We start from the raw sequence: 23,191 nt of genomic DNA on the forward strand, positions 1-23,191 counted from the left end.
CATGTTCAAAAACCAAAAAAGCAGCTAGAACCTATGGAACCCCACAGGCCACCACAATAGAAAGAACATGAGGATTTTCTAACATGAATAGAAGACTTCAAGGAATTTAGAACAGGTCAACGAGTCAATTCCTCCTGCAAGGAATTTAGAACAGGTCAACAAGTCGCTGCTTCCTACAAGGAATTTAGAACAGGTCCAAACAGCAATATTCCCCCTTTCAAAATCCTGAAACACAGGTATATGAAATTCTAACATATGGAGGCTGAGAAAGCCAGTGAAAAGAGCAGCGCTTTAGAATTAAAAAATCCAATTTTGTCCTACTAATGAAACCTCTTACAAGTTCAGGAAGATACACAAGATACTAGTTACTCGGAGCCTTGGTATGATCCATAAAACAAGGCCTCTCATACACACATCCCAAGGTGACAGAGGTGGATTAAAACACCTAAGTTCCTAACACAGAGCAGCTCAATAAAGCCTGTTATTATCATTGAATTTTTAAAGAGAAAGCAGTATCCAACACATAAGAGAAATAAACAGGTGTTTCATAATTGTTGCGTTAATAGATTTTCATTAGTAAGTGAATTTAGCAAGTATCAGCCTTACTCAGATTCATTTCTACTTAACAGCATCACACGGGAATCTTTTCAGGATTTGAAGTTATTCCAGGTATTTTTCTCTTACTCCTCTCTCCCTTTCCCCACAATTTAATTATTCCCTAATTTCTTTCAAATCTACCAGACACAATCCTCCAGCTCTCCTCCTCGTGCCTTAGGTCAGGCAGACCCTGGTCATCTCTTGACTGGACTGGTGCTCTAACCTTCTGACTGCCGTTGCTTCCTCAAATATTTTTCTCTCTCCTAGCCCATTCTCACAACTAGTTGATGGAATCTTAGGAGAATCCTAGTCCTCTTATGTCCTCCCCATTGCATGGAGCATTCGGTCTGGACTTCACAACCCACAAGCACCATCCCTCCCTGGCTTCCATCCAACCTCCCTGCCTCAATTTCTGCCACTTCCCCACAAATGAGGCTCATCGATCCTAGACTTGCTTGACACCTAGGACACTCTAGACCTAGAAGGAATATCTCGTGTACTTTAAGTCCCTCCTCTAACTTACGCAGGCAGAATCTGTCCATGGACCCCTCCAGTTCCTGCAGTCCTTCCCACAGAGCTACAGTTGGGTGTCCTACTTTGTACTGTTATCAATATGCCTGTGTCACACCTAAGCTGTGGTTCTCTCTAAAGCAGGAATTCACTCTCATTTGACCTCACATCTTCAAGACCTTGTATATTTCTTGCTTGATACTAATTACCAATAAATATTTTTGTACCAGTAAGTGAAGTTATAATTATTCCTTGTCTGATTGCCTTTGCACATTCTTCCAGCATTTAAAAACAACTTCATTCTGAGGTTAGCAGAATTTAGCACTTCCTTATCTAATACATGTATGGCCCTGTCCTGTGCCCAACGGGATATACAAATGTCAAGAAGAAACAGAATATTTTCTCTTATGCTCAGTTCCAGGAATTTAGAACAAGGCAGAAGTGATCATTATACACCAGGTTTAGATTAGGGAAAGATACAAACTAGCTGCCACATCCTTCTAATTCCCAAAGGTATTTCAATACAAATAGATAATTAGGTTTTCTTTTACATGTAAAGAAGATCTTATCCTGAAAACTAAAGCCACATACATAGATTTTTTTTTCAAGATTTTATTTATTTGTCAGAGAGAGAGAGAGCACAAACAGGCAGAGTGGCAGGCAGAGAGAGAAGCAGGGTCCCCGCTGAGCTAGGAGCTCTATGAGGGACTCCATCCCAGGACCCCGGGATCATGACATGAGCCAAAGGCAGCCGCTCAACCCACTGAGCCACCCAGGTGCCCCAGTTTTGTTTTTTGTTTTGTTTTTTGTCAATGTTGTATGAATCAATAGGGGTCTTTTACCATCAGGAACAGAAGAAGATAAAAGTAAACCACTCTAACAATCATAAATTCAAGTTCTGTTAGAAAGTTTGCTTACATACTGAAACCTAATTACAATTGCTTTATAACAAAAATGCCATTTTGTAGATTTCTTCTCTTCCTAATGGTTCTTCTTTGCAGTGTTTAAAAAAAAAAAACTGTCTTTATTTCCTGTACCAGGGCTACTTCAAAGAACAGTTATAAATAGTTGGCAGATGACAACTAATACATAGTCAAGATGAAAATATATTTTAAAGGACACCAAAAGCTAAGAAAACATCTAGGTACCTATTCTTCATTGCCTCACATCTAAGTACAAGAACATTCAAAGTAATAAGTAAGTACAAAGTAATAAGTAAGAACAAGAAAGAGATAACCTTATAGTCACTGATGGAAGCCTTTATTTGTGAAGACAGTAAAAAATTGGTAAATAGCTCCCAAAATGAGAATTTCCAGCCTGTATTTTGTTTATTAGTATCCCTAGTGCCTAGGACAATGCCTGGGATACAGGGAATGCTTCGTATCTGTTGGGTAAATGAATCAAGAAATGGATGTAGAGCAATGTAAAAAGGAAAATAATGTAGTCTTAGAGATACTTCTATAGAAAAGAGAAATGAACATGAAAAGTTGGCCAAGGTTTTCCTCAAGAAATAAGAGGACAGTGAGAAACACTGGTAAGGGGAGATCTGCAAGGGAAGAAGCCATCTGAAATTTCACTTAAACTTCAGCAATCTTAGTATTGAGCCAAGGCCAGCCTTCCTCAATAAGGAAGCCATTTACAGCAGTTTATCAAGAGAAAACTGTAACACAAAGGTCCTTTATATATATTTTGTGTATATATACACAAAATAATATATATTAGAGCAAATGGACATTCTGCCCACAGAGTAGAGGTAGGGGAAGATCGATAGGGCTGAAGTGTCCTTAGAGATTTAGAGGACCCTCAAATCAATGCAACCCAAAGGGGTTGTTTTCCCATCTCGTTATAATCAGATCATCTGTCACTGCCTTGATGAACTAGAACAAGTAGTTTCCATTGGCTTAGGGGACTTTCTTTTGGGCTACTGAGTTCTCTTGGGAAATAGAGATGATGATATTGCTGGAGGGAATCAAGGATTGAACTCTGACCACATGATGCCCCAACTCAGATGGTCTACAAACCCGCACAGGGATGCGGGTTTAGAGAGATGATTAGGTTTGATATAGGGGACTCAAGGGCCAGTGTGGGATTTTCAAAAAGTTCTGATCCCCACTGAAGGAGAAAAACTGGTTGGGCCTGTGCATGGAGTACGGACTATGTACTAAATTTGATCAGTGGGGTGTGCAGTGGCAGCTTCAATTCCATCATGCAGGTTATTTCTCCATAAATGGTTTTATAGCTAGTTCAGAACCTGAAAAATCAATAACCCAGATTATTGAACAGTGAATATGGACCAGTCCTCGGGTTTTGTACAATTTATCTAATTTAACCCTCAACTTTTGAGATAATATAAACTGTCTTTATAGATAACATACTAGATATTAGATAATACTACAGACAACTTTCTCAAGGTCATAAAATGAGTAGTCATGATCTGTATGCATGTGGTCAGCCACCCACGCCCCCCCCCAAAATAAACTTGGACTTTACAAGTCCATCAGTATCCTAATCCCTCTATATTCGTTCAGCAGGCGAATAGTGCTTATGGGGCATTCTCACCTCCTCCCTGGCTCATATACAGACTGCTCACCTTTCACATACTTTTGTGCTTCATATCCATGTGTAGACATGTCTCTAAAAACAGCTTCTAAGAGTAACCCTCTACGTGATGGAAATTAAGGAGTGCACTTGTCGTGATGAGCAGGAGAACGTATGGAACTGCTAAATTACTATATTATACACCAGAGCTAATGCAATACCACATGTTAACTTGAATTAAAAGCAGAAGAACCCTCTGCTTTGTAATATTCACAAGGCTCAACTGAAACATAGTTTGTTTTTTTTTTTACATAATGCAATTAAAAGGTTCGGCTTCATTTGTCCCATTGTATTTCAACTGTTACTTCTTCATGATGTATAGGGTCGGTCCAACCTCTCCACAAGGCCACATGTTCTGCGGTCTACAAAGCTAAAAGACAGGGAGATTAAAAAATGATGATACCATTTGAGGTCAGATGCCAGCATTTAAGTAAGAGCATGGAAATGAAATTTTAATAGGATAGATTTTTTTTTCCTCCATCAATGCCTTATTACAAGAATCTGTTCATCATCCTAATAGGCTGTTGTGAAAGACACTTGATATCCCCACTCTCTGAACAGCTTCTTCATTGATTACCTTTTAACTTCCTTTCAAAAGGAAAACAGAAGGAGGATATACCGGTCAAGCTTAAAAAAATTAAGATGCTTTTATTTTCTGAACCAATACTTTTAGAAGGCTCACTCTGCCTGATGAGCTGTATATGGCAATCACACTTTCTAAGTCTAAGATGTAATATTCAACAGATATAGTGGTTCACAACAGAACTGAAAATTTTCAGTTGGTATTGTCAGGGCAATTCTCAACTGTAGGATACGTGCCATAATACGCACACAGGTCTTGGGCTCTAAGTCTTTACTATCATGCTAGAGACAAAACACTGACTCATGAAGCAGAGAAAACGAAGATTCTTCTTCTGATCATGAATGACAACGACAGTATCTTAGACAACAGAAATACTCCGTCTGTTTGGGTAAATAAATATACTTAAACTATACGATGTGTAGGAAAGACCATATGTGCTTTCAAGTAACAGGGGAAAGAGCAATGTAATTAGAATAGCAAGTTTTTGGGTTTGTTTGTTTTTTCTTTAAAGATCTTTGTAGCAGGCTGCATAATGGCACCCAAATATAGGAGGTCCTAATTCATTTCTGGAACCTGTAACTACTCTTTAATTTAGAAAAAGGGTCTCTGTAGAAGTGATGGAGTTAAGGGTCTTGAGATGGGAAGGTTATCCTGGGTTATCTGGGTGGGTCCTAAATGAAATCAGTGACCACAGAAGAGGGACAGAAGCCAATCGGACACAGACAGAAGAGAAGGCACAGGACTACGGGAGCAGAGATTGGTGTGGCTACGAGCCAAGAAATGCCTCCAACCACCACAAGCTCCAAGATCCGAGAACAGACCCTCCTCCTCCTCTCAAGCCTGGGCCGGGAGTTAAGGGAGCGGCCCCTTAATTTCAATGAGTAATACTAACTTCAAGTTTCTGACAACCTCCGCAACTGTGGAAGAAAAAATATCTGTCATCTTCAACTATCAAGTTTATGGTTGTAAGCCACAGGTAACTGAAATGCCCATGATTGTGTCAATACAGCATTACTGTCTATTTTTCATAAATTATGAATAGAAGGGTGATACTGACATACGCTTTAAAGGGGAGACTCTCAAGTAAGTTTCAAAGCTATTTTCAAAAATTGCAAAGGGGGGTGCCTGGGTGGTTCAGTCAGTTAAGCCTCCAACTCCTGATTTTGGCTTCAGTCATGACGGGAGAAAATGGCTCTGCGTGTGGGCCCACTTGGGATGCTCACGCATGCGCCCTCCCCCTCCCAACCACAGCCCACAGGCTCATAAACGGGGGTGGGGGGGGAGAAGGCAAACAGACTTCAAGCAGTCGCAAACCTCAGCTGTTTGTAGGGCCATTAAACTCTTAATATTGAAATGGATTCCAGCTTAAAAATTTTGTGCTTCGCCTCCCCTCTGTTGCCGCCTTACTGAGAGTTTCCTGTACCCCCCACCCAAGGCTGAGAAACAGAGGTCTTCATCTCTAACAGCCTCTATTTAGGGTGCAAGGATTTTCATAAACACTAAAAATTAAAAAGCATTAGAAGAGTGAAAATCTGAAGAAACTGGGAAGATTGTTTCCAAACAACTCACTCTGAAATTGCATTAAACGAATGGATGGTAGAAAAATATTGCATTTCTATTGCTTGAGGCCTTGGGAGAAACACATTTTTTAATAACCCTGTTATAATATCCCAAGGACTTTTGTTAAGGTATTACTTTCCATTAGTTGACAGGAGGCTGAGAACTGCCCTTCCCAATAAATGAATTTTTTATTGGCTTTTATTTCACAAAGAAAAAAAGAAGGACCTATGCAGTTTACCTAAAGAATCAAAGAATTATCTGAGATTTCAATGAATAATTTAGATCAATGTAAGTCAATATACCTTAGAAGAGGTATTATAAGAGAAGTTAAACACAGTAATGTGGTTTTTTTTAAAGTTTTAAGAGATATAAATATGGACAAAGATTTGAAAATCATGATCATTTAATCTTACCATCTGCAACAACACAGATGGATCTAGAGAGTAATAATGTGAAGCAGGTCAGAGGAAGACAAGTACTGTATGATTTCACTCAGAAGTGGAATTTAAGAAGCAAAAGATTAAAAAAAAAACACTCAAATACAGATGACAAACTACTGGTTACTAGAGGGGAGATTGGTGGGGGGGGGGATGGGTGAAATATGTAATGGGGATTAAGAATACACCTACAGTGATGAGCACTGAGTAAAGTACAGAGCTGTCAAATCACTACATTATACACCTAAAACTAATATAATAATTATACTTGAATAACAATTGTAGCACCCGGGAATAAAAATTTTTTAATTTGATAAATCAGTTTAGGTTGGTTGGTAATTTCTTACCATCTATGATGATTTTTTTTTTCTATTTTAACATTTTTTTCCCCAAATAGCACAAGCTAATTAAAGATAAGGGTTTATCTTATCATTTATCATCAGTAAAATACATACTTCGTTGCCTTGGATAATTTCCCCATCCTAGATCATTTTTGATAGATAGTCATTTTTATGGCTCTCAAAGAACTAGACTCTTTAAAAAGGTAACTATTAAGTGCCTTATGGTATTTCCATGATAATTAAAATATTTCAAATATGCCTTTACATAAGGTCTTTTTAGGGGCAGCTTGGTGGCACAGTTGGTTAAGCGACCAACTCTTCTTGGTTTAGACTCAGGCCATGACCTCAGGGTCATGGGATCAAGCCCCATGTGGGGCTCCATGCTCACCAGACTCTCCTTGAGATTCTCTCTCCCTCCACCCCTTCTGCTCACACATTCTCTAATTAAAAAAAGGTGGGGCACCTGGGTGGCTCAGTGGGTTAAGCCTCTGCCTTCCGCTCAGGTCATGATCTCAGGGTCCTGGGATCCAGCCCCACATCGGGCTCTCTGCTCAGCAGGGAGCCTGCTTTCCCCTCTCTCTGCCTGCCTCTCTGCCTACTTATGATCACTCTCTCTCTCTGTCAAATAAATAAATAAAATATTTTTAAAAGAAAAAGTCTTTTAAGGACCGTGTTCACCTTTACTTTTGTCAATGATATTTAAGTACAATACAATAAACTGCACCCCATTTAAGTGTTTCAAGGAATTTTAATACGATTATACACCTATGAAACTACCTCCCTAAGATATACAGTATTTCTTATGCCCAGAGGCTTTATTTTGTCCTTTTCCCAGATCATGGAACATTCACGCCCAGTCCTAGGTAATCACTGATCTGTCACTCTAAACTGGTTTTGCCTGTATTTTCATACACATGGAAACATACGATGTATACTCTTGTATCTGATTTTTTTCATTCAACATCTCTAAGACTTCACTGTACAGCTGTATGTATCCATTCATCCTTCCACTGCTGCGCATTCTGTTATATGGATACACTACACTTTGTTCATCATTCACCTATTAATGAACATTTGGCCAGTTTGGGGCTCTTACAACTAATCTTTTCTATAAATATTCATAGCATGGGCTTGGGTGGAGATAAATTTTCATGGGGGAATATCACGGATATACTGTAAGTGTTTAATTTTATGCAAAATGGTCAAGCTGTTTTCCAAAGTGTTCAGTAGTGTCTATACCGGTTTATGTCCTCACAACATATGGGAGTTCCAATTGCTCTACCTCCCTGATGACTCAGGGTACTGTCCATCTTAATTTTAGCCCCTCCATCTGGTGTGTATCTGTACCTCTTTGTGGTCTGGATTTATATTTCCCGAACACTGAGCATTGGCATTGAGCATTGGCCATTTATAGATGTTCCTTTGTGAGGTCCCTGTTCCAAGCTCTTGGGGAGCAGGGACTATAACTTTTGTTGGAAGATATGTACCTACAGTCTTACACAGAGCCTGTCCCATGAGCACTCAGATGGTGACCACATATCTGTTGATATTCCAAAGTATTGTCACATAATCCCAAGACCTCAGGGTCCTCATCTAAGTTAGTATATAAAGAACCTACAAGAACCAAGTACTGGGGGCACCTGGGTGGCTCAGTCAGTTAAGCATTTGCCTTAGGTTCAGGTCATGATCCCAGAGTCCTGGGATTAAGCCCCGAGTCTGGCTCTGTGCTCAGCTGGGAGTCCCCCTGGGATTCTCTTCTCCCTCTGCCCCTCCCCCACACTTGTGTGCTCATGCCCTCTTGCTCTCTCTCAAAATCTTAAAAAAGGAAAAAAAAGAAAAAGTGCTTCCAGGAGGTATGCCATCATGGAAAAGACAGGAAGCGAGGCAATTCTAGACTGAGGAAGCTGGAAGCTCAGCAAGTCTCAGCAGATACAGGCCCATCAAGACTCGCTTCTGTTGAGAGGAAGGCATGTGGCCACCAGCGCGTTTGCTCACCTCCCAAAAAGGAAGCCTCTGCCTAGGCTTTAGGTCTCACACCTGCCCCAACCACCAGGTGTTGTCGAGACCCTCACAACCACCCAAGCCAACCGTATCTATGGTATTCATGTGTTAGGGAAAGGAAAAAAGGTTCAGAGTGGTCAGGAACTAATCACTCTCCACTAATGAAAGTGAAAGCTCTCAACCTATCAAAGTCCACAGAGAATGGACTCTACTCCCCTATTGAAAGGGATCCCTGAAAGGCTCTAACAATGCCATTTGTGTGCATAAGTGCTTTAAAAGCCATAAGGCACCTAGAAAATATTAACATTTCATTGCAAGGATATTAACTTACAGAGGAAATCTTTGAAAACACAGAGATGCAAACCTAAGGAAAATAAAACTGAAAAACACTCATAAAATGGATAATGCTGGGTCTTACTTTAAAGGTTTTGTTCATCCTTACACACTCTCTACTTCCTAGGGCAATTTTTCTTCCAGAATAACTTTCTGGACTAATAAACAAAAGGCCTTCTTGATAGGATTTAATCATAATGATAGTAAGATGTGGATCTTTGTTCTGACTTCTGTTAAAGATCATTTCCCCACCCAAGGACCCAGAAGTCAAATGACTGTTCAAGGTTTCAAGGTTGAGAAGTTAAGGTATATAGAATACACCATATTTTCTAGTGGTGTTTTTGTTTGCAAACTGGTTGGCTTCTTTTTGGTCTGAGGAATTTAGTTCTCAGAGAATTTATTTCTAAGCAAACTGAAGGGGAAAAAAAGGTATCAAGCTGGTTAATTCCTTTTGGCTACAAATCTTAATGTGCTTAGATTGTTATAAATAAGTAATAGCAAAAGAAAAAACATTCACAAAATATTTGTAACCAGAAATACAGGACATGGGTGCCTGGGTGGCTCAGTCATTAAACGTCTGCCTTCGGCTCAAGTCATGATCCCAGGGTCCTGGGATCAAGTCCCGCATTGGGTTCCCTGCTTCAGGGGAAGCCTGCTTGTGTTCCCTCTCTCACTGTGTCTTTCTCTGTCAAATAAATAAATAAATAAAATCTTTAAAAAAAAAAAAAAGAAAAGAAAAAGAAATATAGGACATAAGATGTTTCCCTAAAAGTTCGGTATCATGTGAATATAGTTAATGCCATTAAGTATAAAAAAAAACTATATACTTAAAAAAACCATAAAAATGTAAGATATACATTAAAAATGTAAGATATACATATATAACATTAAATGTTACCATTTACCAACAAAAAAATTAAAATTACTATTAAAAAGTTAATTTAAAATTATTAAATTAATTTTTTAAAAATTAAAAAGTTAAATTAAAATATACTATTAAAAAGTTCCAATATACAGAGGTTTGGCTTATGTCCTTCCCATAATAAAAGTTTGATGATTTCTGTTCCGTAAGTCCTAAGGACAACAATGCTCCTAGACAGGAATTAAGATGCAAAAATTGGGTCTAATTCTGACATTCTGAACATTAAAGCTTCACCAATTCAATGAAATCCAAAACTACTCTATCCAATCATGAAGGTACTAGTTAGTCAACCAATCACAGACCAACTGGTTATGTATTTGACATGTAAAATGCTCTACTACAGCTTGTTTTAAATAAAAATGCTCATTGTTTCCACATTGAAAATCTTCGAAACATTAGCTGCTCTCTTTCACTCCCATTACGCTTCATGAAGAGAAGAGTAGGGATCGGAGACATCTCAGGGTGGGTGATATGGGTGCAAAGCCCAGTAGGGAGGGGACAGGCAAAGGAGAGATGAAAGGAGATCAAAGGAAAACACGGAGGACAAAATGCTGCAAACATATTCTCTATGGACTGCTTTCCCCTTTCAAAGAGCTTCCTATTACTTCCCTCCAAATCCCACTGCAGCCATTGCCACAACCATGACGCCGAAAGGAAAGATGGAGAATCAGCAGCAGCCCCTGCCACCAGAGTGGGAAGAGACTGGAAACAAGAAGGATGGGAGGCCCATCAGACCACCCAGCCTTCTGGGCCCTTCCCCCATGGCCAGTAGAAAGCCTGGTGACCCCAAGTTCAGCCCCAAACTGGAATCCACCCACATGCCCACCCTCAGGAGAATGGATACATAAGGTTCAGTGTGTGGAGGCAATGGGATACTACATAGCCATGAAGATGATGAACTCCTGCTGCAGACAGCCTCAGTGAACCTCGCCAACGCCAGGCTGAGCGGAAGGAGCCGGACAGAAATGGATGCAGACATTCTTCATGGAGGTCCTCCAGAATCAAGGGGACCAACGGTTCCACCACTGCTGAGTCTCCCACTCCTCCCTGGGGCAGAGGCCCCATTCAGGGAGGTCCAGGGGTGGCCCATATGGCCATGGTTGGTGGAGGGCCAATACTGAACCTCCTTTTCCAAGACCAGGCCATGGGGGTCCTTCCAGGGGAGGCTTTCACAAAGAGCAGAGAAATCCTCCAAGACTCAAAAGTTGGTTTCTTATCAAAAATGCCTGCTGCCCCCATCAATAAAAACCCAAAATCTTACCATTTCCAACGCCATGATGGAACTAGAGGGTATTATGCTGAGTGAAATAAGTCAAGCAGAGAAAGACAATTATCATATGATCTCTCTGATATGAGGAATTTGAGGGACAGGGAGGGGGGTTGGGTGGAAAGGGGGAAGGAAGGGGGAAAAAATGAAACAAGATGGGATCAGGAGGGAGACAAACCGTAAGAGGCTCTTAATCTCAGGAAACTGAGGGTTGCTGGGGGGTGAGGGGGTAGGGATCAGGTGACTGGGTGATGGACATTGGGGAGGGTATGTGCTATGGTGAGTGCTGTGAAATGTAGAAGACTGATGATTCACAGACCTATACCCCTGGGGCAAATAATACTTTATATGTTAATAAAAAATATATATATCTGCTGCCCAAGGATGGCCCCCAAGTTATGGAAGACAAATCCAACTGCCCTGTCTGCCCACACTTTCCCAAAAAGGACCACTGTTGATACAAGGATCTCTGTGCCTTCTCCTACCCAGGCATCAATGGACCTCTGTGAGAGTGTGCCTTCCCATCCAGGCTGGAAGGAGCCCTCTGACCTAGTGGCCACATGCTTTCCTGTGGCCCTGTGATGGCTACTGTGGGGATGTTCCACCCACCACCCTCAGTCAGTCACACCCACCCCTATCCACCACCTCCCCAGTCTGGGGTCTAGGGCTGTTTTATTGCTGGTGCCCAGTGTGTGGGATTTCTTCTGATCCAGCCTTCAGAGACTTGCCTTTGGGACCCCATCTTTGCTCCCTTCAACTGCCTCCTGGACCCTTTTCCCCCCTCACCAGCCGACTGCTGAACAGGAAACCTCTCTGGTGCTATTTCGATACATCCATCCACCCAGGACCCAGTACTGCCCTCGATTCCTGAGAGCCCTGGAGCAGTTTCCTTCTTCTAGCTGCTTGTTTTAAGTTCTTTCTATGTGACAGCCCCTACCCCCAAAGTTGCCAGTTGCCCTGTGAAACTCACCAGGTTGACCTGGGCCAAGTATGGATGACTGGTGCAGAGGCCACTCTCCCTGCCCTTGGATTTTGTAGTTTCTGCATCAGTAGCATGATCCCTGCTGCTCTGTGCTTTGGGAAACTGTGCATCCCCTTGTACGTGTCAAGAAGAAAAAAAAAAAAAGGAGGCTTCTGCTTGTTACCAAGTTCGTCTTATATAAACTTCTGCCTTCTTTCAGTAGAACGTTTAGAGCAAATGTGTAGAATGTACTCTGAAGGGAGTCGTAAATGGATCAAGTACCACTGAGCTAGGATAACGCAACCACCAACTTATGAAGGAATCAGGACTATTCTAACATACTGAAAGGGAAACAGGAAAAGCCCTAGCATCAGTGCAGAAGGACAATGGGACAGACAGACTATCAACACAGTTATAAGCAGATGTGGCAAGCAAGGCCATGTATGACTGACAGCATGCTGTATCATGGGCAATGCATTACTGAGGACAACGGTTTTCCACCCCTTGACCCAGGGGACCCTTCTGCCTTTGAGATCCCTCAAGCTCTGTTCACTACTAACCAAGTGGCAAAGGGTTGGACTCCTTGTCCACAGGCCCAGTTTCCCAAGGATTCCCACTAGACACTCTATGAAAACCTAGGGTTTCACCAGAGTTTGAAAATCACTGTCCCCTCACTCTCCACAGACAAGGGGATCGGTCAGCTTTTTCTAGTAGCATTCCTCCAAAGACTTATAAAGAAGCCAAAAACATTTCCATCATCACGGAAATTAAAAAGGGACTCTAAACAAGACACATTTGGCTGAACTCATGTCATATTGCTATGCTTGGTTTCTTAGAAACAGTTAGCTTTGGGAAATTATTCAGCTGATAATTAAGACACATGGAGAGCTGCTTCCCAGTATCTCAAAACCTTCAAGACACAGTTGATTACAGCAACTCACAGATCTTTGTGTTCAGTGGAGATTTAAGAATTTTCAAACCTTTCTCAGCTCACCACACATCCCCAGTAAGACGGAGGACCTCTGAAGTGCTCCCCTAGGCAATATAACCACCCGAAGAGGGACGATGGATAATGCAAAACCTACTGCTGAAATCTCAGCCCGATCAACGCAGATGCATTCCGTGACGAGCCCCACGCAGCGGTTCTTCGGTCTTGCTCAGTTTCGAGCGTTTTTGTCTCAGTCGGCCATGGCTTCTTCACCACACAAAGACCCGGGAGGAGACCATTTCCCTGTGAGCAACTTGCTTTCATCAACATTAAATTCACTTCTCAGGGTTTGTAGCAGTTTTGCTCTGACAGGTAACTCTAAAAACATTAGCCCTAAAGAGCAAAGATTCAAAATGGCCAGGAAAATTAAAAGTCCTTAAATAGCCATTATTTATGAAGTGCCCTTTAAGAACTGATCCAAATTTGCCACTTTTGCTTAAAAGTGGCGTCCTTTTGAGACTATCTGGGAATGTGACCAGAATCCAGGAGATGCAAACCCTCCACCTATAACGATGAAGAAATCATGCATTTTCCAAGTAACCATACCTTGGTTTTCTCAATTTAGGGTCACCATTCTCTACAGAACAGGTTCCCAAAAGTAAGGCCTGGCACCACGAAACTAGGTTAAGTTTGCTTTCTTTCAATATTTATGCTCCTTATTAAAATTCCATAGATAGGAAACATTATGTTTTCCTAGAAACAGAAGACAACATACAATATACCTTTGTCGGGCTATGAAACGTCACACTCTGAAGAAACCCAGAAGGATGATTCAGGATATTAACGTTCTAGTAAGGGCACAGTTTCACCTAATCCACTTTACAATGTTTCTCTGCTAGATCTGACAGTTTATTTCTTCCTAAACTTAGCCTTGGCCCCCAATTTCATAACCCATAAAAGTGCAATTTTCTTAACAAGGCTAGAATTATTCAAGTATCAACCACGCCTTCCCATAACTAACCTACTTCCTTCATCTGCTTTTCCTCCAAATCTGGTCACGTTACCACCTCATCTGGGACAAGCTGACAGAAAGGGCTGAATGGAATCAGACTGGCTGGGCTTCCAGACCCCGACTGCTCCCTATGGCACAGGGCACAGCTGGACAGTTTTCCAACTTCTCAGATCTGTCTTTTACCTCCCATCCAGAACTGAAGTCCCCCGAGTTCTTGAGGAGGTCTTAGAGACTACCAACTTTATAAGTCACACGGTTGCTTACAGATGGTTCCACGCACAATGTTCTGTGAAAGGAGAGTTCTGCACTGTTTTCTACTCTGCGTCAGCAGCCCTAAGTCTTGATTTGCTTTTGTGTCCTTATCCTTTTCAGGGAACAGTCATTTTGTACCTTATGGCAAACCATCTACCAAGTCTTAAGATCTGGGTTCAAACTCATTTTTTCCTCCTTGACAAAACTGCAGTAAACTCCTACAGACGGCACTTTACATTCTCCTCCCCTTGGGTAAGGCAAGGCGAGAAAGGAAGTAGTCAAGACCAGTTAAATAATGCAAATAAAAGCAGTGCCATAAGGCAGGGAGGGCACAGCTACTTCCAGTGTTATGGACGGTGACAGGTTTACCCTGGTGACCTCTCCTCAGAGTCCATCCTCTGTTCTACAGGTGTCCCTCCTCCTCCATGAGCATCCGCTCCCTGTGTGTGGGATCATTCCCATCAGGGCACAAACACACTGTGGTACTGTTCATCTTCAAAGACAAAAGGAAGCACCTTGACTGCATACGCCCCCCAGGGGTCCAGACCATTTTTCTGCCCTGGTACATTCAACTTCTCAGAACACCGAGCACACACGCCATCTCCACCGCCTCAGCCCACTCCGATCTGGCTTTGGTTCCTGCAGTGAAACGGCTCTCAGCAAATACACCACGAATCTGAACTGCGGAGGACAGGAAGATGTTAAGTGTCCTCGTTTTTCTTGCTATTCAACCCTCTTGATCACTTTCCTCCTGAAGGACACTCCTCTCCAGGCCGCTGGGACATAACTACCTGTGTGCATCTCTAGTTCTTTATTTCCCTCAATAGCCCTTCTACTAAATAAGTCCACAGGGGCTTTTCCTAAGCCCCCTCCTGGCTCTGTGCACAGCCATCTTAATTAACAACCTTTCTTTCCCAGGCCTTTAATACAATCCATAAACTGGGAACATCTAAGGGATCTCTAACTCTGGCCTCTCCTCTGACTTGTCACATTTGTTCAATGTGATACCATCTCAAAATCTGCAAGTTCAAAACTGGACTCCTGACATTCCTCCAAAGCCAGATTGCCTCCACGTCTTCATGATTTCTGTGACTACTACCGCCCACTCAGTTCCCCAAGCCAGAAACCTGGGATCCATTCTTGATTCACTGGTCTCTCATTACACCCATCCCAGCTGCAGACCCTATTGCTTCTACCACCAAAATAGAAAGTCCCTTTCTTCCCATCACCATTGCCACCAACCTGGTCCAGGCCATGAGCACATTTTTTATTTTTTATTTTTTTAAAGGTTTGAGAGAGAGCGCAAAAGCACCAGAGGAGTGGCAGAGGGAGAGAGACAAGCACACCACCCACTGAGCAGGGAGTCCGATGCCGGGCTCCATCCCAGGACCCTGAGATCATGACCTGAGCCAACAATGCTTAACAAACTGTACCACCCAGGTGCCCCTGAGCATTTCTTACCATGTTTTCCCAGAACAGCCTCTGACTTACTCCTATGTCCCTCTGAACTATTCTCTACAAACCATGTGAAACCAGATTTAGCAAAAGCTGCTCCCTCACATCATTTCCCTGCTCAGAACTCTTTTTCAGTGATCTCCCTTCGCGCTTAGAATAAAACCTAGACTTCTTCCGCTGACCCACAAAGGGCTACATATCTGGCCCCAAAATCCCCCCAATTTCATCTCCTAGCACTCTTTACCCCATTTTCTGGCTGTAGCCTGCTGGCCTCCTTTTAGTCCCTCAAACACGTCGCAGGCCCTCCTGCTTAAAAGGCTGTCCTCTCCACCTAGAATGCTGCTACCCAAACTGAACTTTACTCCACCTGAGGTTGGTAGCAACTTAAGTCACCTTTTCTGGGAAACTTTTCTTGGCCTTGCTCCAAAATCATATACCTCGTGCCAGTTATTTCCTTTCCCCACATTTTGTGTTTCACAGATGTTGGCTGCCTCTCTCACTAGATTGTGACCTACACAAAGACAGGGTGAGCCCAGCACCTAGGACACTGCATAGCACTTTATAAGCAATCAGCAAACATCTCTTCAACAAGTTGGCTTTAGAAGGCAGTAAGAAATGACCCAACTACACTGAGGAGAGCAGTCAGCTCTCCAGCCCTGCCAATGCTTTTTTTCCTAGGTTTTGTTTTGTTTTTTTTTTTTAATTGCTGTCTGCCCTATGCCATGCACAACCACAGAGGTTTTCATGGATTATTTTTCCTGAGTTTTCAAAGGAAGGATTAGTTAGCAAACTGCACATATCAAGAAACTGAGCGGCAAAAGCAAGTCGCTCATCACGATACAGAGTGTCAGGGTCGGAATTCAAATGTGACTCCAGATCTTTTGAATCTCTTTGATTAACCCAGAGTTGGCTTCACGGGCCAGAGACCTATTTAGCTACACAGGGCCCAGGTATTTTTAATGTGCTGGAACTGCTGTCTTGAAATCGTAACAGTTTCTGAACAGGGCCGTGCGTTTTCATTTTGCACTGGGCCCCACAAATTACCTCGCCATTCTTGACTCTACCACAGGTTTTGTCGTGAAGAGCTTCCTCAATTTATTCCTAGTAGTTTGGTATTTCTTACACAGCAGAATTTTGGATCTAAGTGAACGGAGTGATTTACCACTGTATTCACAGCTGTAAGACATTTAGTAGTGTTAAGGAAAAGAAATTTCCAGACCTAATCCCAGAGGTAACTCACTTTTTCCTGTCTTGAGAAATGTCTACTTATCTCCTTTTTATAGGTCTGCCATTAAGTCGGAGCTCATTCTTGAATAAAATATTACCTTCCCACCTTGACTCTTTCTAATCCCAAGAAACTAAATTATTTTCAAAATTCTTAATCTAGAACCCAATCAAAGGCTTTTGGTTAGCCCATTATTCACAAACTCGCGAAAACCACAAACAACAAGACTAATTAGATATACCTTAGAGCAATAACGTTGCCTTACTCACTATATTATTTTTCTTAAGCAATCAATGATTCTATCCTGGACCGTGGAGTTTTCCATATGCCTTTTAGGAAGATAATGTCGCTTACCGGTCCTGCAGCCTCCTGTGTCTTAACTCTGATGTCCTTATAAACCAGAAGTCCTCAAAGCACATTGCCTAAAGCAGCACCAACTCTAGCACAGAAGAACTTGCTTGAAATGCAAATTTTCAAACCATGCCTCAGGTCTGTTTATTTAGAAACACCGGAAGGTGGGGCCCAGGGGAAGAAAGGGCTGGTGGGAGGACAGGGAGGACTTGGGCCCACGGGGAAGGAAGGGCCATGGGAAGGGGGGGGGGGGGGGGGGGGGGGCTTAATAAACCCTCCAGGTGATTCCAATATATGCTGATGTGGAGAACTACCAGCACAGGTAAAAGTTATTAAAGTCATCATTCCAAATTCATCTAAATCACCTGGGGATCTTTTCAGGGTAGTTTTCCCAGCCTTGCCAGGGAAAGAGAGTGTCCACAGGCATGGTGTCACCAATCCAGTAATCTGTCTTTTTAACCCCTACCCAGGTGTTCAGAGGCCAGCAGCTTTGGGAAACTTTCTCTAATGCCATGTCTGTTTCAAAGCAGTGACACGTTTTGATGAACAGTTTTATTTGCAGAATTCGTAGATAGGTGGTGGTTGGTCTGTTCGTTTATCTCACGGATGTATCTATCTCCACAGACCTTGACAAATCCGATCTGAAACTACTTGTTCTGATGCTTCTGGCATATTTCAGCAGCCAAATTGCCACTGAAACCAGCCTAAAAGTCTTGCTTGGTGAAAAACACAGAAGGCACGAACAAAAAGATAACCTCTTACGGCTCCTTTTCACCCTGGCGCACCCGTGGAATGCATTATAAGCTTCAAATTGTCCCATGTTTTGGTAACTGGCCTCTTAGTCTCATATAATGAACACTTCAAAGCAGATTTAATAAGCTCTTTAATGAGGACCCACTATGCGCACAGTACTGCACCTCATTGGCTAATCATATTTTCACCCCTGCCAGAGGGACTAGAATGAGAAAAATGAGAAAGTACTTTGACTAAATATGTATCTTCACCATCCTCCCAATCTTTCCTTCCAAATTTTCTTTTATATTCTTCACAGGGATCAGAGTAAAATTTTCCTCCTAAGAGCCCATCTGTCAACCTCTGCTCCATATTTCAGGAAAGTGATGAGTGAAGACAAGAAATAAAAAGAATTTTCTTCTATTCCCTCCATTTTTTAGAGCAGAATATAGTGCCAGGCAGCATGATTTCAAACCTCAACTCAAGGGCATTGTGCAAATTCCTAGTATCTTTGTGCCTTAGTTTCCTCATCTCTAAAATGGGTACAATGAGGTTATTATAAGGAACAAATTATTCAATATACGGAAGCTTCACAGGGCAGTTTCTGGCACATGACGTTCAATATGTGTGACTGTTAACATTCCCACATCACGGCTCTTTGCAGCTGAATGTGCAAATCCACAATGACCTTTCTCCTAGATCCTAAACCCAAGAGCCCATGTCATCCTGCCCTCAACAAAGCAACTTGCTGTCCATCCTGATTTTCTACAATATTTAACAGTTTCTCCTGTAGATCTAGTGTTGTTCTTGACTTCCTGTGTCACTCTCTAGCTGTTTCATGTCCCCCATTTCATGATGTAAATGGAACATCAGAGACAAGTTTGGAGGCAGATGGACCCGGGTTCACCTCTCCTCCTGGCTTCCTCTGCTCCACTGTCTCTGGACTTCTTGTTCCTCAAACACTCCTCTGCTTCAGCACACTTGAACTTTTTCTCTCTGCCTGGAACATTCCTCCCCAGGTATCTCCAGAGTTTTCTTCCACTCCATCCTGACATCTGTCTGATAGCACCAATCAGACTTTCCCTGTAACCAAAACAGTGCCCCTCCTCATTCTCTACCCTCCCGTCTTGCTCTATTTTTCCTCATAGTCTTTATAATCACTAGACAGTTAATTATATATATTTATTTGCTTGTCTGTTTCTCTTCTGTCTGCCCTCACGAGCATATAAGCCCCGGGACAGCTGGAATTGGGTAAAATGGAAATGACGCGTACCTCATCAGGTTGGTTGTTGTGTGGAATGAATGAGATAACATGTATAAAACATAAAACCTTCATAAATATAAAAAAGTCTAACAAAATGCTGAGTATACAGCAAATGTTCATTTCCTCTCTTTTCTCATGATAACAAATGAAGAGGCCCACACATTTTGCTTCTCTTATATTCCCTGTGACCACAGTCACCCCTACACTGTATCCCTGAGACCTGAGAAGAACAAATGGAAACTCTTCAATGCTATGGTCATTACTTAGGTTTGCAGCAAAAGTCAGCATGTCCTAATTAGATTTTAAATATACTCGCTTGTGAAAATACGGGCACATACTTCCTGTGTGTACACAGAGTAAGATTAACAAGGAGTGCTTGTGAAAAGACATGCTTTAATTAAGTGATTTTTCTAATCAATCATCAACTCATTTTCATTCACCCATTGTTATTGAACAACTCTTCCTGAGCTTAATGCGCTTCCTTGCCTTAGTAAGTAGGAAAGAGGAAGAGAAATCCTTTGTTCTCATGTCTGAGTACATCTTGGCTGAGGGTCACTGTTACGGACAATGGCTCCCCCTTTATATAACTGAAGATACTGAAGACTCAGCATGTTGACCCAACCTTATTCTGACCCCCAAGACACACCTAGGTAATGACTCTCTCAAATTAAACTCTCAATAAAAGCTCTTACCTAGCTCTTAACTTGTCACATTTTTCTAACGGTAAATTGCACACCTGCACACACTCGCACACACAAAGTCTATTTGACAAGGATCCTATGCTCAAGTTTCACCTAAATTTCAAGTTTTCTAGATCTACTTTTGATTGGCATCCCATAGTCAAATAATCAGCTTACTTAAAAATTTTAAAAGATAACGAAAAAATTCAACACATTAAAAATAATAAAGGGAATAGTCTTATAATTATGTGAATACAAACATATTGCCCTGTTCTCACCCAACAACAATGAGAGAAGTAGCATCAAAAATAAATTACCTGTTGTTTTTTTTTCCACTCAATAGTTTATTCCTGGAACTGGGCTTGTTTGCAAGGCTGCTAACTACATTGTTTAATTGCTTTCGTTATTCCCGACTGCCCTGACTTGGTCTCACCATCCAGACTGACATACATACATACATACATACATTCATTCATTCATTCATTCATTTATAAAGAAATTTTATTTATTTATTCATGAAAGACAGAGAAAGAGGCAGAGGCCGGGGGAGAAACATGCTCCCTGTGAAGCAGGGAGCCTGTTGCGGGCTCCATCCCAGAATCCTGGGATCACGACCCACGCTGAAAGCAGACTCTTAACCTGACTGAACCACCCAGGCATCCCCCATAATGACCCTTAAGAGACCCCCACAAATCACCTTTGTGAGAAAAAAGAAGTACATAAACCTTGTTTACGCTCTTTTAATTATTTTATCTCTAACTCACAAGTTAGCAGGGTATTAAAAAAAATTAAAGATTGATTGCTTCTGAAATCTATCTCTACCATTTCCCAGCGACCCTGGTTAAAACTAACTTAACTTCTCTGAAATTTAGTTTCTTCATCTGTGCTTTGGGGGTATCTGCATAAAGCCTACATCTTTCTGATATGCAAGAAGATTGCATAAGAGATCACTTTAAGTGCCCGGTATTTAAAAAATACCAGAATGAGGGGCGCCTGGGTGGCTCAGTGGGTTAAGCCTCTGCCTTCGGCTCAGGTCATGATCTCGGGGTCCTGGGATCGAGTCCCGCATCGGGCTCTCTGCTCAGCAGGGAGCCTGCTTCCCTCTTTCTCTCTCTCTCTCTGCCTGCCTCTCTATCTACTTGTGATCTCTCTCTGTCAAATAAATAAATAAAATCTTTAAAAAAAAATACCAGAATGATGGTCCCTTTCCTTCCCTTCTTCATCCTTTTTCTGTCCAGGATATGAAACACCTAAGTCTAGAGCTTTTTCACTATGCTCTTTCCTTGGTTCCACACCCACATACCGAGTTTCCATAACATTCCAGGCACTGAGCAAGATCTGGGACCACACTGATGAACAAAATGCAATTCTCATCCCGAAGGAGATCCTAAACCAAAGGACTAGACTGCACTTTAATCACATCTAAGGTATGTTTGATAATCAGACATTTTCCCTAGGAAGAAGAAATAATGCCCAGTCTTCCAAAGGTTTTACAATGTGTATGATTCACAAACTATCCAGTAATACAATTTCCTGTGAATTACCTCACTGCTGAGCTCAATACAGGACCATAATGTTATCACACCAGCCTACCTGTCTGTCTCCATTGGTGGACGGAAAGGCACCAGCCGCATAGGGCATGGTATGGTCACAAAAACAAAAACAAACAAACAAAAAACTTGTTCCCTCCCCCAACTGTACTTAACGGGTAATGAGACAAAAGTAGGACTGAGCCATTATTTACCACTGGTTCCTTCTGCATTCATTTTTCATAGCTTGTTTATTTGGAGTATGTGGTCTTCACAACATGAATTAAGCTCTTGTTTTAGTTACTGTTACCAGTGCATTCTACTGTTACATCCAATAACTTGGTGCACATCTTAAACAATGATCTCTTTTTGTAGCTATAACCCAGATCATTCCCACTTTGTCCCAGGCTCTGGTAATTTGAATCATCATTGTTTATCTCTTAAAGAAAACTAATTTCACTTAGTGCTGGTGCAGGATAAGAATTTCAAATGCTTAAAAACTCCTATTTATGGGACGCCTGGGTGGCTCAGTTGGTTAAGCAGCTGCCTTCGGCTCAGGTCATGATCCCAGCGTCCTGGGATCGAGTCCCACATCGGGCTCCTTGCTCATCAGGGAGCCTGCTTCTCCCTCTGCCTCTGCCTGCCATTCTGTCTGCCTGTGCTTGCTCTCTCTCCCTCTCTCTCTCTGACAAATAAATAAATAAAATCTTTAAAAAAAAAAAAAACTCCTATTTATTTCCCACAAAATGGCTGCCAATAACTCAGAACAAATGAAAGCAATTTTTTTTCTTTCCAAGTTTTTATTTAAATTCCAGCTAGTTAGCATACAGTGAGGAAAGCAATTTTAAAGTCAACTGTTGTGTTCAAAATGTGTCTTTACATGTAAATAACTTTGTGATATAAAGTCAAAAGGAATGAGAACAGTACTTTGAAAGGGGCACCTGCTCTGGGCAGTGAGTTGGTGATAACACATGTCCATCAAGCCCATTTTTGCGACTATTACTCGATAATTCCTAAAGGACGTCTGTTTTGACAGACTTTATAAAGACAACAATGACAAAATTAAATGAATAGAGTTTATACACCTATGACCTTGTACTTGATTACCTATACAAGTTATAATAACTAATATTAATAATAATACCAGCAACACACCACATAGCTATAACTACAGTAAAACCCTCGGTCAGGAATGACAAAGGAAAATGTCTTGATCTTGAGTCAAGATCCAAATCTTTTCTCCTTATCTTGGCCCTTCTGCCTTGCTATAGACCCAGTCTTCAGCTTTCTCTAGTTCCTGTTCCTTGCTTCCCTGGTACTTTTTTGAGGCCACTAGAAATCAATTGTAGAATTTCTGAGCTTTCAACCCAACCACTTGCATGGAGTCTCCATCAGTTTTATATCTACAAATACATCTGTTTATTTTTCCCTAACTTTGAACATGTGCTAAAATTTCAGGCTCAAAACATTCTCCAGATATACAAATGACTCCTATACCGACAACCCAAGAATACCAGCTATAAATGCTATAGTCTCTCTCTCTTTCTCTCTCTGATGTTTAATGGGAAGATAACGGCTCAAGGCCTGAGTTTCTCCCACTTCTTAGCTCTCTGCCTTCCCAATTTGGAGGCCTCAGAGCACCTTGAAAACTTC

At 41.7% G+C, this 23,191-nt stretch overlaps 1 protein-coding gene and 1 pseudogene across 5 annotated transcripts in view; one reads left to right on the forward strand and one right to left on the reverse strand.

Annotated features, from left to right (window-relative positions):
• The window catches only part of TRPM3 (transient receptor potential cation channel subfamily M member 3), a 797,862-nt gene that overhangs the window by 762,485 nt on the left and 12,186 nt on the right, over window positions 1–23,191 (reverse strand). The gene's annotated exons all lie outside the window — the stretch shown is intronic.
• On the forward strand, window positions 10,524–11,658 carry LOC125083695 (proline-rich protein 3-like; annotated as a pseudogene).

This window comes from Lutra lutra, chromosome 13 (assembly GCF_902655055.1).
Source record: "Lutra lutra chromosome 13, mLutLut1.2, whole genome shotgun sequence".
Classification (NCBI taxonomy): domain Eukaryota; kingdom Metazoa; phylum Chordata; class Mammalia; order Carnivora; family Mustelidae; genus Lutra; species Lutra lutra.